Source organism: Papio anubis, chromosome X, assembly GCF_008728515.1.
Source record: "Papio anubis isolate 15944 chromosome X, Panubis1.0, whole genome shotgun sequence".
Classification (NCBI taxonomy): Eukaryota; Metazoa; Chordata; class Mammalia; order Primates; family Cercopithecidae; genus Papio; species Papio anubis.
In genome coordinates, this window is record NC_044996.1 from 109,576,435 (window position 1) to 109,593,477 (window position 17,043).

Here is a 17,043-nt window from a genome sequence, read left to right on the forward strand (position 1 = left end):
ACGAATTTGGGCACTCTGGCAAGGTCTGGTCCAAACGCTCCCTCCGTGGTCAGGCACCAGCTGAGTTCAGCACAGTTTTGCTTGCTACTATGACACCACGGCACTGAGTTGAATGCAAAGTCCCCCAGTCACTGCACTCTCCCTCCCTCAAGTTTACAGATTCTGTCTTTGTGCCATGCAGCTGCTGCCAGGGGAGTGCGGATGAACGGCATCCGTCATTCAAGACTGTCTTTCTTACCCTCTTTAGCGCCTCTTCGAGTGATGTGAAGTTAAGACCAGGTGCTGTGTTTGCTCACCAGATTTTTGGATCTTATGAAAGTCTTATGGATCTTATGAAGGATCTTATGAAGGTCTTTTTCTGTGTGCAGATAGTTGTTAAAATTTGGTGTTCTTGCAGATAGGGGAGAAACAGTGGACGCTTCTGTTCTACCATGCTGCTCTGTCCTCCAAGGTTACTCTTGTGTGTATATCATGTGGGTTTTGACAAATGTATAATGACATGTATCCATGGTTACAATTTCATATAGAGTTTTTTCACCTCCTTAAAATCCTTCTGTGCTCCATCTATTCATCCCCCACTCCCAACCCCTGGTCTTTTTCCTGTTTTCATAGTTCTACCTTTTCAAGAATGTCATAGACTTGGAATCATCCACTATGTAGCCTCTTCAGATTGGCTTTTTGCACTAAGTAAATATACATTGAAGGTTTGTTTCTCCAGGCCTTTCTATGACTTGATAGCTCATTTCTATTTAGTGTTGAATAACATTTCATTGTCTGGATGTACCACAGTTTATTTATCCATTCACTTATTGAGGGACATCTTAGTTGCTTCCATGATTTGACAACTATGAATAAAGCTGTTATGAACATACCTGTGCAAGCTTTTGTGTAGCCATAAGTTTTCAACTCCTTTAGAAAAAATATCAAGGAGTGCAATTGCTGAATTATATGGTAAAGGTATATTTCATTTTCTAAGAAGCGGCCAAACTCTCTTCCAAAGTGACTGCAATATTTTAAATTCCCATCATCTAAGTATTAGCATTTCTGTTGCTCCACATCCTTGCTAGCATTTGGTATTGACAGTGTTCAGAATCATGGCCATTCTAATAGGTGTATAGTGGTATTTCATTGTTGCTTTAATTTGCATTTCCCTGATGACATATGATTTAGAGTATGTTTTCACATGTTTATTTACTGTTTGTTATCTTCTTTGGTGAGGTGTCTGTTCAGGTCTTTGGCCCATTTTTTAATCGGGTTGTTCTATTAATGTTGTTAAAACAATTTTTAAAAATTTATTCAAAAGCTACTTTTATTAGCTACCCTCCCACAAAACAGGTAAAGAAAAGTAATAGAGATGAAGTTCAGATTAGTCTATTTTGGTACACACTATGATAAAAGGGATTGAAGGACAGAAGATTGCAAGTATTGTGCAAAATGAGGTTTGGAGATTGTATTAGATTCCTATTTCTGCGTAACACATTACCTCAAATTTAGTGGCTTAAAATAATAAAAATTACTCTATTACATTTCTGTGGGTCACAAGTCTTATGCAGGTCACATATGGCTACAATCAAGGTGCTGGCAGGGCCACATTTCTTTCTGGAGGCACGAAGGGAGACTCTGCTTCCTTCTATCCACTTTGGAATGGTCTCTTATATAAATGATGAAATATCTATTATTTCCACGATAGCCTTAATTTAAGATGTATATAGAACCATCAAAATACATTAAAATATCAAGTAATCTTTACTTTTGTAAAAAAAAAAAAAAAAAAAAAAGAGTTATCTAAATTGTTAACCAGAAGCACAGAATAAATGATGAGATGGACTATACAACCTCTTAAGAGTGTGGTATAAAAAGACAGTATTGCTCATAAAAATCAAATAGAGAAAATGAGAGGATGTTGTAGAAAGACTACAATTTCTTGGAAATAGTCAATAGATCTGATTTCAGGCAAAAGCAGATGCCCAGGTATGCAAATCTGTTTTTTGTTTTATTTTGTTTTGTTTTTCAGAAAATATTTCAGGTAAACTGTGTTTGAGAGACCAAATATTAATTAACAGTTTGTTGAGCAAAGCAATCAGAAATACTAAGACAAGAAGGATATGGTTGGAGTTGATGCATTCTGAAACAGGGAATATTTCAAGGGAGTTAGCTGCTTCAGACTGTCATCTGCTAATTAATTTTCAAAAATGTAATCAATGCAGCTGCCCAAGCTTCCTTTTAACTTCATGAGAAATAAACAAATGTGGAAAACACAAGCTTATAGAAGATAATTTTTTAAGAAAGCAAGTTCTAGAACATTTATGGAGATAGTACATATTTAGTCTGAAATGAAGATCAATTACTTTTGAAAAAGAGTGGTGGAAATAGGGACACCTGTTAGTTTCCTTTTTGTATTTTTCTTTTTTAAAAAAATTTTAAACAATATAGAAAGCCAAATGATATATAAAATGCATTTGTAGTCTTTGCATATCCTATTGCAGTTAGCCATAACTTTTAAGACTCTAAGTTTTAATTAATATAGATAATTGTTTCTGAGTTTTGCTTGTGTTGATGCTATTTTCCTATTTTCTTGTAACAGTGATTGTGTGAGTAGCAGTGGATGTGACACTGGTCAGGGCTGTTCCCGTGCCACGGACGCCTTAAAAATCTGTGAGTACTCAATAATAAAAGTTTTTACTTGTTTTCATGTCTGATTGTTTTATGCACAAAACATAATATGAAATGAAATATTAAACAGGGATAGTTACGAGGATAGACAGAATGGCAAGCCCTGGAGATTGCTGGCTGATTTGAGGCTGGAGTGTAGGTCCTCAACCTTTTCCCTCGATGACCCTTTGGACGACTCTGTGCACATCTCTCATGTCACTGCCAAGTCTAGTTCCCTCCAATGTACAGAGAATGTGTTTAGATATACAGCCTTTATGTCTCTTCTGCCTTATTCCAAATTGTTTAAACTTATTTAAGGGACAGGTATCACCAAGTTTAGAATTGTAAGGGGAGCACAGATTTACTTTACTTTATGAAATAACTATATGTCTAGAAAAGATGGATATAATGATCAGTAGAAAAAATAGATATAGGAATGTTCTGGTTATCCAGAGCTGCAGAACAAACCACCCCAAATGTACTAGCACAAAACAACAAAAATCAATAATGATGGTTACCTCTCACACTTCTGGCGTGACTGGGCTTAGCTGGGTGGTTCTAGCTCAGGGTCAGATGGAGGCTGAGCTTGAGTCATTTCAAAGTCTTCCTCGCTCACATGCCTGACTGTTAATGTTGCCTTTTGTTAAGGACATCAGCTGGGGTTGTTGGCCTGGACACTTACTCATGGCTTCTCCACGTGGCCCAGGCTTCTTCCTGGAATGTCAGTTAAGTGCTAAAGACAGATGAGCCAAGAAGGAGAGAGAATTGTGAAAAGTTGCATTACAATATCTGAACTAGTGTGAAAAATCACACCACTTCACTTTTCCAATGTACTGTTGATTAGAATCAAGTCACTAAGACTGACTTACCATGTCATCAAATTTAAGGCAATATTAAAAATTTTTTGGACATGTTTTAAGACCACCAAAAAGAAAAATATATCTATTTTATTATATATAAAACATATAATATACATATACATATATACTATATATAGTATATAGTATAGTATATATAATACTATACTATAATACTATATAATATAGTATAATACTATAGTATAGTACTACATATAATATACTATATACTATATTATATATACTGTATATACTATATATAAACATATATATTTTATATAATATATAAAAATATATACATATAAAATATATACTTATATATAACATACAGTATAACATATATACAACATATAATATAAAACATATATAATGTATAATATATATAGATATTTGAGTATATAAAAGTCTTTTATTTCCAGGTCGAATTGCCCATTACATTTTGTAATGTGAAGTATTACATAGTTCACAAAAAATTAGAGGCCCAAAGGTGACTCCTTGGCTATGTATAACTATGTTAATTTTAAACTGTAGTGAGGTTCCCTTTGTAATGAAATTCTCTATTAAGGAATTCTTAATAGAAGGTCATAATTATACATTTTGTTATATTAAACTTGATCTAGGGTCACCCATAATTTCATTAAATAATGTATGTATTATCTTCTAATCTTGTGTTCTAATGATTGAACATGTTAATATATCTGAAACTGTTAATCACTAACTGAAACAGCTGCTTTATTTGAACAGCACTTACAAAACGATATGCAAACAAGCTTTGCTTCATGTTTTGACAGAAGTCAAATCCAATTTCATCAGATAGTTCTGCTCAGTGTGTGTTCTTTACCTGGGAATGAAAGGAACTTCGAGCCTGGAACTGTACTTTCTTCCCTTTGACATCTACATGTGCTACTGTGGACAGGGCAATAAAAAGATGAGGGCAGAATTGTGGTTTGTGCTTTCAGCGTGGGCTGCCACTTTAATGGCGTAACCAGGAACAGGTGACTTGAAGGCAGCCGGAAGTCTTTTGAAGTGTGGAATTCTACTCTATTATCAATAGTATCCCCATTTAGCAGCCCATCTAGAAGTGTGCAGACAACAGCCATAATTCAGACAAGGCACCATGTGTTCATTTCCAAGTCACGAGGAGTGAGTAGTCCAGCCTTGATTGTCCCTACTTGGCTCAGTGACATTAAGAAAGCTAACAACATTGATGACACTGAGACACCACCGATTGAAAGTTCTGTTTTTCCCTTTGTCTCATCCCATTTTCTATTTCTGACTAATTCCGCCTCCCTTTAAAAAAAAAAGTCTCTTTCATCAATTACGCCAATTCTCCATCCTGATTTATTTTACACTCCTTTATGCCATAATATAGTCAGACTGCTTTCACACAAAGCTGTAAGGACACTCATTTAAGAAGTGTTTATATTAATTTTTTTTTTTTTTTTTTTTTTTTTTTTTTGAATGAGTCTCTGTCGCCTTAGGCTGGGAGTGTGGTGTATCGGATCTCGCTCACTGTAAGCTCCTGGCCCCAGCTCCCATTCTCCTGCCTCAGCCTCCCTGAGTAGCTGGGACTACAGGCGCCCGCCACCTCGCCTGGCTAGTTTTTTGTATTTTTTAGTAGAGACGGGGTTTCACCGTGTTAGCCAGGATGGTCTCGATCTCCTGACCTCGTGATCCACCCGTCTCGGCCTCCCAAAGTGCTGGGATTACAGGCTTGAGCCACCGCGCCCGGCGTGTTTATATTAATATTGAAGTCTATTAGAGCTAAAGCTTTCTTTACTTCTCAGGGTTTCTAATTATTCCAATATCTTAAGCTGCAGCTTGTCACATTCAGGTATTGTGGTTGGTTCTAGCAAATCAGCTTCTGCAGGAGCAACTTTTCCCTTTCAGTCTTATTTGCATTAAAGATGAGTCTTAGACACCATCTGAGTATTCGATCAGTTTATTCTGACAATGCTGTCACAAGATGGATAAAGGAAACATGTTGGTGTCATGGGCCAGATATACTCAGGTGGTCTGATGACCAGATGACCAGGAAGGTCTCTGTGTGAAAACTATTCACAGTTTGGGGAATCTTTCCCTCTTTCTTTATACTTGTATTCATTCTTGGTGAGTTACCAGGTCTTTCTTCCATAAAGGAAGTTTAAGCTATTCTCATAAGGGTGAGTTTTAAAGTTTATAAATGTGCTGAGGTGGCCTTGTCTCTTAAAAATCCCTGGGCCAGGTTTCATCATACTGCTAAGTGACCCATAGGGTAGGCCCTGCAATACTCGAGGGTGGGCTTTATGGCTGTCGTTAATCTTATAGCTATAACATGTCTCTTATAATTCAAAGGTTAGCTTTTATATAGTCCACGTAGAAGGGACATAAATTTGAGAAAAAAAACTAAATTATTTTGATTGCTTTCGAGTAAATAATTTTAATTGATATAGGATTCTTAACATGTTGTTGGTAGGAAAAGTAAGGATTGGAAATATTGGATGACTTATACTAGATAGACATTGCTGCTGGTAAGGGTTGAGACATGATTCATACCCGGATTTTTTTGATATGTTCTCACTCGTAAGTGGGAATTGCACAATGAGAACACACAGACATAGGGAGGGGAACATCACACACCAGGGCCTGCCGGGGGTTGGGGGCTCGGGGAAGAATAGCATTAGGAGAAATACCTAACATGGATGACGGGTTGATGGGTACAGCAAACCATCGTGGCATGTGTATACCTAGGTAACAAACCTGCATGTTCTGCACATGTATCCCAGAACTTATAGTATTTTTTTAAAAATAAAGATTCTATATTCTTTACTCTTTTGTTTTCTTTCCTTGGAGTTTTTAAAAAATAGTCTTGATTTTATAGAAGACTTTTATATTAATAGAAAAATTGAAAAGAGTACAGAACTTTTCCATATACCCACCTTCGCACATATTGTTATTAACTGACATTAATTAGGATGAAACAGTTGTTACAATTAATGAACCAATATGGATACATTATTAAGTTCATAGTTTATTCATATGTCCATTGTAACTTTTTATTGTGGTAAAATACACATAATATAACACAACGTTCTAATCATTTTAAAGTGTGCAATTCAGGGACATTAAGTACACTGACAATGCTGTTCAATGTTCAGTCATCACCATTACCTAGTTCCAAAAGTTTTATCACCCTAAAAGGAAACCCTGGGAACATTAATTCATTAATCCTCATTAATCTCTCTCCCAAATTCCTGGCAAACACTTACTTGCTTTTGATCCTATGAATTTTCCCATTCTGGATATTTTCTATTAATGAAATCATATAATATGTGGCCTTTTGTGTCTGGCTTCTTTTGCTTCACAAGATGTTTTCAAGGTTGATCCATCCTGTAGATCAGTGTTTGCCAAAGACTGGGGGCATAGGGCAATGGCGAGTGATTGCTTAGTGAGTATGGAGTTTCATTTTAAGGGTAAGAAAACTGTTCTAAAACTAGATAGTGGTGGTGATTGAACATTTTGAGTGTATTCAATGCCACTGAACTTTACACTTAAAAATTGTTTAAAAATGCATTTTAAGTTGTCTATATTTTATCACAACAAAAAGATTTCATGTTATTTTAAGGTACTTAAGATGTGTCTGTGGATATAAACTGGCTCCCCATCCCCCACTTTTTGTTTGGCAGTCTCATATAGTTGTACTTACCTCGTATATATTCTGAAGAGTTGTTGGTTTTTCTCCATTCGTCTCATTACAGTGGAATATCAAAAAGTTGCCTAAAAAGCAATAAAACTAAAATTTTCTGTTGTGTTTGTTATTCCCATCATGTTGGAGTAATATCTAGCACGTGGATGCTGTTTTTGTTTTCTTTTTTTCTTCAGTTCAACAGAATAGACCCAAATTCTAAGATATAGATTGGTGACAACCATTCTTTGCAGACATCAATTTATTTCTTTTTTCTTTTTCTTTTTCTTTTGCTCCTTTTTGTTTGTTTGTTTTGAGACAATGTCTCTCTCTGTTGCCCAAGCTGGAAGGCAGGGGCATAATCACTGTTTACTCCAGCCTCAAACTCCTGGGCTCAAATGATCCTCCCACCTCAGCCCCCCAAAGTAGCACATCATCACATCCAGCTAATTTTTTATTCTTTGTAGAGACAGGGTTTTTGCCATGTGGTCCAAGCTGGTCTCGAACTCCTTGGCTCAAGCAATCTGCCCGCTTCAGCCTCCCAAGTGCTGGGATCACAGGCATGAGCAACTTCGCTCAGCCTGTTCCTTTTTTTGTTGACAGTATTTTCAATACCTTGCTATCACTTCACTGTCCTGATGGCCTCAATAAGAATGTTAATTTAGGCCAGGCGCAGTGGCTCACACCTGTAATCCTAGCACTTTGGGAGGCCGAGGCGGGCAGATCACAAGGTCAAGAAATCGAGACTATCCTGGCCAACATGGTGAAACCCTGTCTCTAGTAAAATGCAAAAATTAGCTGGGCGTGGTGGTGCTCGCCTGTAGTCCCAGCTACTTGGGAGGCTGAGGCAGGAGAATCACTTGAACCTAGGAGACGGAGGTTGCAGTGAGCTGAGATCATGCCACTGCACTCCAGCCCAGCAACAGAGTGAGACTCCGTTTCAAAAAAAAAAAAAAAAAAAAGAATGTTAATTTATCCCACTATAGCAATTAATATCTGTATCTGACAGCAAACAATATTGAGCATCTATTCGGTGCCAAGCACTCTGAGAAAATCTAGAAATGTAGATAAAAATCTCAGTCCTCAAGTTGCTAAACAAAGAACATAACCTTAAAGATAAAGACTTAGACTAGTTGTGAGCAAATTTTATGACTACACTCAGAAGTGCCATGATATCAAAGGGTGGGCATCCAGGCTTTGTTGTGAGCCTCTGTGTATTAATTTTCTATTATTGCATAACAAATTACCATAAATTTAGCAGCTACAAACAATACACATTTATTATATCACTATTTTCAAGGGTCAGGAGTGTGGACACAACTTGACTGGATCCTCTGCTTAAGGTTTTTGTTTGTTTGTTTTTGTTTTTGTTTTTTTTTCCGAGACAAACTTTTGCTCTGTTGCCCAGGCTGGAGTGCAGTGGCGCAATCTTGGCTCACTACAACCTCCGCCTGCTGGGTTTAAGCAATTCTCTGCCTCAGCCTCCCGAGTAGCTGGGATTACAGGCACCGCCACAACGCCTGGCTAACTTTTTTGTATTTTTAGTAGAAACGGGGTTTCACCATCTTGGCCAGGCTGGTCTTGAACTCCTGAACTCGTGATCCACCCACCTCCACCTCCCAAAGTGTTGGGATTACAGGTGTGAGCGACTGTGCCTGGCCTGCTTAAGATCTTATAACTCTTCAATCAAGGGATTGACCTGGGCTGTGTCCTTCTCAAAGGCTCAAGGAAGGAAAAATCTGCTTCCAAGCTCCCTCGTGTTGTTAAAATAATTCATTTGCTTATCGCTTTGGGATACAAGGCAGTTTGAGTCTTCAAATACAGCAATGGAGGACAGAGCAACTCTAAAAGGAAGATTGTATAGAGTTACTCTCTTTCAGAAAGGCATTGAATTTTTTTTTTAATCTGAGAAGGTGCACAGGATACAGACCCACATGTATCAAATATATTTACACTATTTTAAATGCATGTGTAATGAAATAATAGCAACTTGAAAGAGGTATTGTACTTACCTGTTGTCTATGAGATCATTTGTACATGAAAAATCTTGTATCATATTATAATATGTAGAGTTAGATTTTACACTTAAATTACCACTCATGAAAAATGCTGTTTTATATTAATACTAAATATTTTTTATTCTCCATTAAAGAAATATTTGGTTGAAATGAATTCTTCTGAGTTTGTTAAAATTGGTAATTATATTGTGAACAGTAGTTTGATCTAAAGCTTTTGAATCCCTTTGTAATATTAATTTATAATATAGCCTTAGAAAAAATACTAAGCTTAATTCTCAATACCATAGTAAGGAAGAAAATTTCCTTATTTGAATTGGACTATTAGAATATTAATATTTGGCTGTGTAGTTTTTTTTAATTTTTTGCTTCCATAGGTTTTTGGGGAACAGGTGGTATTTGGTTATATGAGTAAGTTCTTTAGTGGTGATTTGTAAGATTTTGGTGCATCCATCACCTAAGCAGTATATACTGAACCCAATTTGTAGTCTTTTATCCCTCACCCTCTTCCCAACCTTTCTCCCTGAGTCCTCAAAGTCCATTGTGTCATTCTTATGCCTTTGCATACTCATAGTTTAGCTCCCACTTATGAGTGAGAACATACAATGTTTGGTTTTCCATTCTGTGACTCTGCGTTTTTATATCAATTAATCAAAATATAACTGCACTTAATTTATCATTCATATTTAAGTCACAGCCTTTTTACATATACTTTGTTTTGCAAGAAAAAATATTAGCAAAGAGCAAAAGTTGTGAAATTATACTGCTGTCAAATGTGAAATAATGCCTTCCATGTAATAGATTACATCGTTTGCAATAATTTATATGGGGGAATGCATCAATTACACTGTGCATTTAATTATATTTCCAAGTGTATTGAAAAATGCAATTACACACAATAGATAATGTCCAAGTCACCTAGTTGACAGCTGTTCTTAATTAAATGTGTGATGCCTGCTTTGCCATTAAGAATCACCTGTTGAATGCTATAATTAAGCCTCCATTTGGCAGCTTTCCATGTGTAACACAGAAACATTTGACTAACACTGCCATCAAGAAAAGACTGGTTGTTTCATTTTGGCTGCTCCATTTGAACTTTTAAGTAAAATTGAAATGCTTTACGTAAAAGCTCTTTGAAAATATAAACAGTTCTTTAAAAATATGGCAAGATTCATAGAAATTCTCAGAATAGGGGAAACGCTACAAAAGCCTTAAAAAATACATCCTATCAAATGCCAGAAATCTAAAGAAGTGTCTGCTCTCATGTGGATGGAGGCAGATTGAACGGGGGAGCAGAATCATGACTCAGTTCCCGAGGAAATGCACCTTCTGCGAGGAAAGGTTACTCGACCCCCATTCCAAGCGTATAAACACTGTGAAGTGCACATCACTGTATTGACACAACCCTGGGCTCTATCTTCACTGTGATGCCCAGCATGTGAACATCTGGTCTGTAGAGTCCTAAGTTCCCACATAAGAGATCAGCAGATGTTACTGAGCTGATCTGTGTAGGGGAGGCAAGAGCATCAAGTAAAACCTTTTGATCTAGGGGCTGGGTTGAGACTGGCTTCTAGTTGCAGCTACTTGTGTAGTGTATAATCAGTCCTCCCCTACCAACCCTTAGACTTTTATTGAGACAACTTAGATATCCTCTTCCCTTGGACGATTCATCTTACAGGACTTCGTTGTCCTTTTCTGTCTGCAAACATACGTCAGAAGCAATTCAGATGATAGTCCAGGAATTGCTGACTTGAAAAAGCCAGGATGTGATTTAGTATCCCTGAACAGCAAACTGGTCTAGTCCCACACTAGAGCTCCACATACTAAAAGGAGTTTCAGCCTTGCCACGTCAAAGTAAAGTCGGGAGGGCAAGCATGCCCGTTCCCAAGTAGAAGACCCTGCAAGGCCTTCTTGTTGATTTATTGTCTACAACAATTTAATGTGAAGCTCTGTCATACCAGTTGTGAAATGTATTGAATGTCACTCTAGCCATCTCCCATATAATTGTATTAAAAATCCAGGGCACTAGACTGATTCTTGGCAATGTTACTTCTTGCATCATCTCTTAGTCTCCTGAGATTTTTGTCTCTGCTAATGCAGACATCCTGCTAGCAACATATATTACGTATATTTCCAAATAGTCAACCATCCATGTATAACCATTTAATCATAATTAATATGTGGTGTTTAAAAATAATATTTTGTTTAATTTTGTTGAATATTAAAGTGAAATATTAAACTTTTTTATTTTGCTGAATTTGTAAATGTAATTTTACATTTAGGCAACTAATTTGGGTTTTATGAAAATTCTTTCTTAGCTGAAGAGATTGGGTATTATTTGAGGGTGATTTCTGTTTTTTCCTTCATCATTTTTAATGATAGCCTCATTCCATTTGCCCTGTGACTTTAATTCAATTTGTTATTACTGCTCTTTTTTTTTTTTCACAGCTAAGCTCCTCCCCATAAACCCCTTCATATCTTGGGTCACATACAGAATCTGTTTCATGAACATTTGGAAACATGCATTGACCTCATGATGCCCACTGGCAAAATGGGTACGAGTTGTATGAAATCAGAAGTCTCCATCTATATGATAAATATTTATAAAGTTACATATAGTTTGAGCCCCTTACACACTGCAAAGCCTTCTCCAGTTTTACTCACACTTCTTTCTCCTAATACTGTGAAACCTTTATCCTACAATAAGCACTGCAACTTTTCCAAGAGATATAATTAGAAGAAAATTGGAAAATGATAACTTTGTATTCTCAAAGGTCTCCTCTGGGTTCCTTATCAATGGCACTACCAGTTAGTCTGTAAAGATTCCACATGCCCAGGGTGCCAGCATTTTAGCACCAAGGGTACCATCTCTAATACTATGTAGTAGATGAAGGAAGTAATTGCTGTTTTTCTGTAATTTGAATAGTAACTTTATGTTTTTCCACATCCATGCTAATATTATGAACCATCTCATTTTTTTAAAGACAAAACGTAGAATATGGAGAGAGACTATCAGAATGAAGGATTAAAAAAAAAATCACATGATCATCTCCATAGATGCAGAAAAAGCATGTGCCAAATTTAAACACCCTTTCATGATACAAAAACTATGAATGTAAGGAAATTACCTTAACACAATGAAAGTCGTATATGAAAAGCTAAAAGCTAACATCATACTTGATGGTAAAAAACTAAAATATTTTATGCTAAGATTATGTACTCTTGCTACTTTTATTCAACATAGTACTGAACTCCTAGGCAGAATGATTTGTCAAGAAAAAGAAAAATCCCTTTTAGGGATCCAAATAGAAAAGGAAGAAGTAAAATTATCTGTTTGAAGATGACATGATGTTATATGTAAAACACCTTAAAGACACCACAAAAAAGTAAACTAATACAAAAAGTCAATAAGGTTGCAGAACACTAAATCAATACATAAAAATCAGTGCATTTCCTCAGACTAACAATGAACAATGGGACAACACAGTTGAACCTGGAGGATATTATTGTTACTGAAAATAAGCCAGTCACAGAAAGATAAATACTGTATTACTCCATCTATATGAGGTATGTAAACTAGTCAAATTCCTAGAAGCAGAAAGTACAATAATTGTCAGGGGCTCAAGGAGGGGGAAATGGGAAGCTGCTATTCAATGGGTATGAAGTTTTAATTATGCGATTTGAGAAACTTCCAGAGATCTGCTGTACAACACTGTGTCTATAGTTAACAATATTGTACTGTCTAATTAAAAATGTGTTAAGAGAGTAGATCTCATTTTATGTATTTTTACTGCAATAAGAATATATAAACTTTGTCACCTTTAAAGTGAATTCTCAATAATATAATTACATTTTTATTCTATTCAATTCTCCAACACAGTTTAATCTCTGCATTCAAGGGAATCACATTCCAGAGGGGGAAGCAAGATTGCATAGGGCTGGCCCAGCTCACACAGAGATGGTGAATTTGAAGTAGGTGCTCCCTTCATGTGGATAAGAAAACCTTACCGAGCATATGTCACAATGGTAAAAATTATAATAATGTATTCCTTCCTTCAGTGGATGCAATCTTATACTGGAACAACTTTGCCCTCAATGATATGACACTTTGCAAAGCATAATCTTTCCTTATGCACACAGTGTCCTGAAATCTGTCCGCTAATTTCTGTAACACAGATAGACCGTGACAATTTCTAGAACAGAGGGAAAAAATGCATTTCTATGTGGTAGCAGAGAGAGAGAGATAATTGATTAATAGAGGAAGTTAGTCAAGAAGGATGAGTAGAAATTTGCCAATAAAACAAAGAGGTTAGGGAAGGGAGAGGTAAGGTGGGGAAATGATTTCAAGAACATAAGGAAAGCAGCTAAGCACAAAAATTCACAGACTTTTGAATGGCTGAATCTGAGAATGGTTTGTGGATAGTGACAGAGGGATGGATGTATAAGTCAGACTGATTTTGGGGAGGAATAAATTTCAAGTTGTATAATACAGTTTTATTATTACTATTACTATTAAACACAGAAACACAATGGAAGGTATGGATCATAGACATTCTCTGATACCATCTTTGTTTCAGAAAGTAATTCTGAAGCCAAAGTAGAGAATAGTTTAGGGGTCGGAGACAGAAATTGGAGGCAGAGAGACAGACCAGTAAGGTCTCACGTTCTATTACATAATGATACGCAACACCATTCTCTTCTACCTGTGATTTTCTTTCTGTAGTTCTGGTAAGGAATGACAAGGGCCACTATTTAATTCCTAACAGTAGAAACAGCAAGAAAGATGTGAGTCAATGGCAAAAAATGAGGTGATGATTTTGGATATGGAGGAAAGAAGATAAAGAAGAAGGAAGGTAGAAGAGAAAATTGTGAAGATGAAACTGTTTGCAAAGATCAATATTATTAATAATGACAGTTTAGGTGATATTTACACTTGAAGGGAAGCAAATTTTCATTTACTTGCGGAGTAAATTGGTAGCAATTTTTAAAATAAAAGCTTTCTCTTGAGAAATATGATAATGGTTATATACCCAATAATGGGATTGCCAGTCCAATGGTAGTTCTGTTTTAAATTCTTTGAGAAATCTCCAAACTACTGAAAAGACACATGCAATCATATGTTAATGGCACCACTATTCACAATAGCAGATATATAGAATCAACTTAGATGCCCATCAAAGGCAGATTGAATAAAGCAAATGTGGTACATATACATCACAGAATACTAGGTAGTCATAAAAAATAGTGAAATCATGTCTTTTGCAGCAACATGGATGCTGCTAGAGTGAACTAACGCAGAAACAGAAAAACAAATGCCCACACGTTCTCACTTGTAAGTGGAAGCTAAACATTGAGTACACATGTACATAAAGATGGGTACAATAGACACTGGTGACTTCTAGAGGCAGGAGGAGGGTAAGGGTTGAAAAACTCTTATGTAGTATGCTCAATACTTGTGTAATGAGATAATTCATACACAAAAGCTCAATTAAATGCAATTTACCCACATAGCAAACCAGCATATGTACCCCTGAGCCTAAAATAAAAGTTGAAAAAAAATATAGTAACGAAGTTAACATGGCGAAGGTAATATGTTGAAGATAATGTTAATTTCATTGCCAGAATAACTTCTCAAGTTTAGGCATAGCTTCTGAGACAGAGTAGGGGTGGAACTCCTCCCTCCCCATCCCCCGACTAATACATTTTCTTTCTTACCCACTAACCACAAGACCTTGAAGAAACTATGAATCTTACTCAAGTTGCCATACCCACTGATTACGGGACCTTGAAAAAACTAAGATAAGCAGCATTCAACTTATAATAAACCTTACTCAAGGAAGTTAATTTTATTGCATGTATGCGCACAAGACTTAGAAGAATGATGGATCTTTACTCCTTGCTTCATTGTAATACTAAACTTCCCATCCAGGGAGGGGCTTATCTGCCATTTTCTGATCATGTGATGTGTGTGTTAGCATGATTCCTTATTACACCTGTGCACCCTGCACGCCACCTCACACATGTAGTGACTCTCACCTACATCGTGATTTATACATGTCATTCTCAAGACACCACAATGCACTCCTGTCAGGAAGCCAGCAGAAGAACCTTCCCTCTAGTGCTGTTTCCCTTGTGTTCAAACATAAACCTCTAGCAAAGTCTTACATGGGAAACAATAGCAAATACATGACTTGGCTTCATGTCAATTTCTATTGCATGGGAACCTAAGAACCTGTGGACAGTAACACTTCCTGATATATAACAAGAAGATGTCACACAGCATACCATATATGTTTATTAAGTAATCCATTTATATTTCATGCTGTAGTGTATATTGCTCTCTCAAATTGTATCTGGAATAACCTCTCAAGCTTGTGCTTGAGACCGTGTTAAGAATGTGTTAAAGATGGTTGAACTTTTCAGTGTAGCCATAAAAATCTTTTATCTTTTTATGAGCCTCCTTCTCACCCTCACTGAATCTTTCAGCTCATCTCTCTGACTTAATTATTACAAACTATTCCATGCAAAATCGTATTTAAAAAGAAAAGCGATTATTCTTATTGATTAGGTTCACATTATTATGGTAAAGTCAAATATTAATCTACAATGATTAATGATCTCTCTAGTCCATGAAATTTAACATTTTATAATTTCACTTTAGCTCAAATGTGCCTGTTTAGCCATCAGAATCATTGATAATGGTTTTTCTCTGTGTCCCCACGCAAATCTCATCTTGAATTGTACTACTATAATTTCCACGTGTTATGGGAGGGAACCGGTGGGAGTTAATTTGAATCATAGGCGTGGTTCCCCCATTGTGTTCTCGTGGCAGTGAATAAGTCTCACGAGATCTGACAGTTTTATCAGGGTTTTCCACTTTTGCATCTCCCTCATTTTGTCTTGCTGCCACTGTGTAAGAAGTGCCTTTCACCTCCCACCTTGATTCTGAGGCCTCCCAGCCATGTGAAAGTGTAAGTACAATTAAACCTCTTTTTCTTTCCAGTCTCAAGTATGTCTTTATCAGCAGCATGAAAATGAACTAATACAATCGTATAATATTGTCCAGTCAATTCAAACAAATAAATTACAAAACCTGGCAAGACATAGGCTCAAGATAGGAAAATAAATAGAAATTGTGATCTATGAAGATTATCTGTATAGGTCAATGGCATGTTTTATGATTCAAGATATATGTATCTAGAAGGCATTCCTGACTTGTTCCAGGTTACCCAACAAATTACTGGCTGAGTTGAGATTTGTTTTTTTCTCCCAATATTATGTTTACTTCTCTTTTTTTCTGGGTCATTAACAGCAAATCTTCTTCTAGTGTTAAATGCAACTCTCTAATTGGGGATTGCATTTGACTAGACATACAATGAACAAAATATTTTCTTGGAGGGTTTCTTAGAATTTACAACATCTTTGTCATTTTTCTAAAAAATATAATTCCATTTAAGCATTCTCACTGGAAAATGTAAAACCAGAAGCAGAAAGAAACTCATTGAATTGATTATTAGAATACTTCACAATGGTAAGTGTCAGTCATGGGTCAGAAAATTTTATTTACCTGGTCACAATCTTTAGATTTGGTGTGGAAAGGGGCTTCACTACTTTATAGAGGTCATTTCCTGAATTACCATTCCTTACTAGATCAGAATTTATTCCAAGAAAAAATATGATCTCCTGACTAATTTTTTTACATAAGCAAAATAGGCATAATTTTCAAATATATTAAGTATATATGTGTACATATACTGAAAATGAAAGTTGAATATATTTTTAAAAAATGAGGCTGGGCACAGTGGATCATACCTGTAATCATAGCACTTTGGGAGGCTGATTTGAGAAGACCATT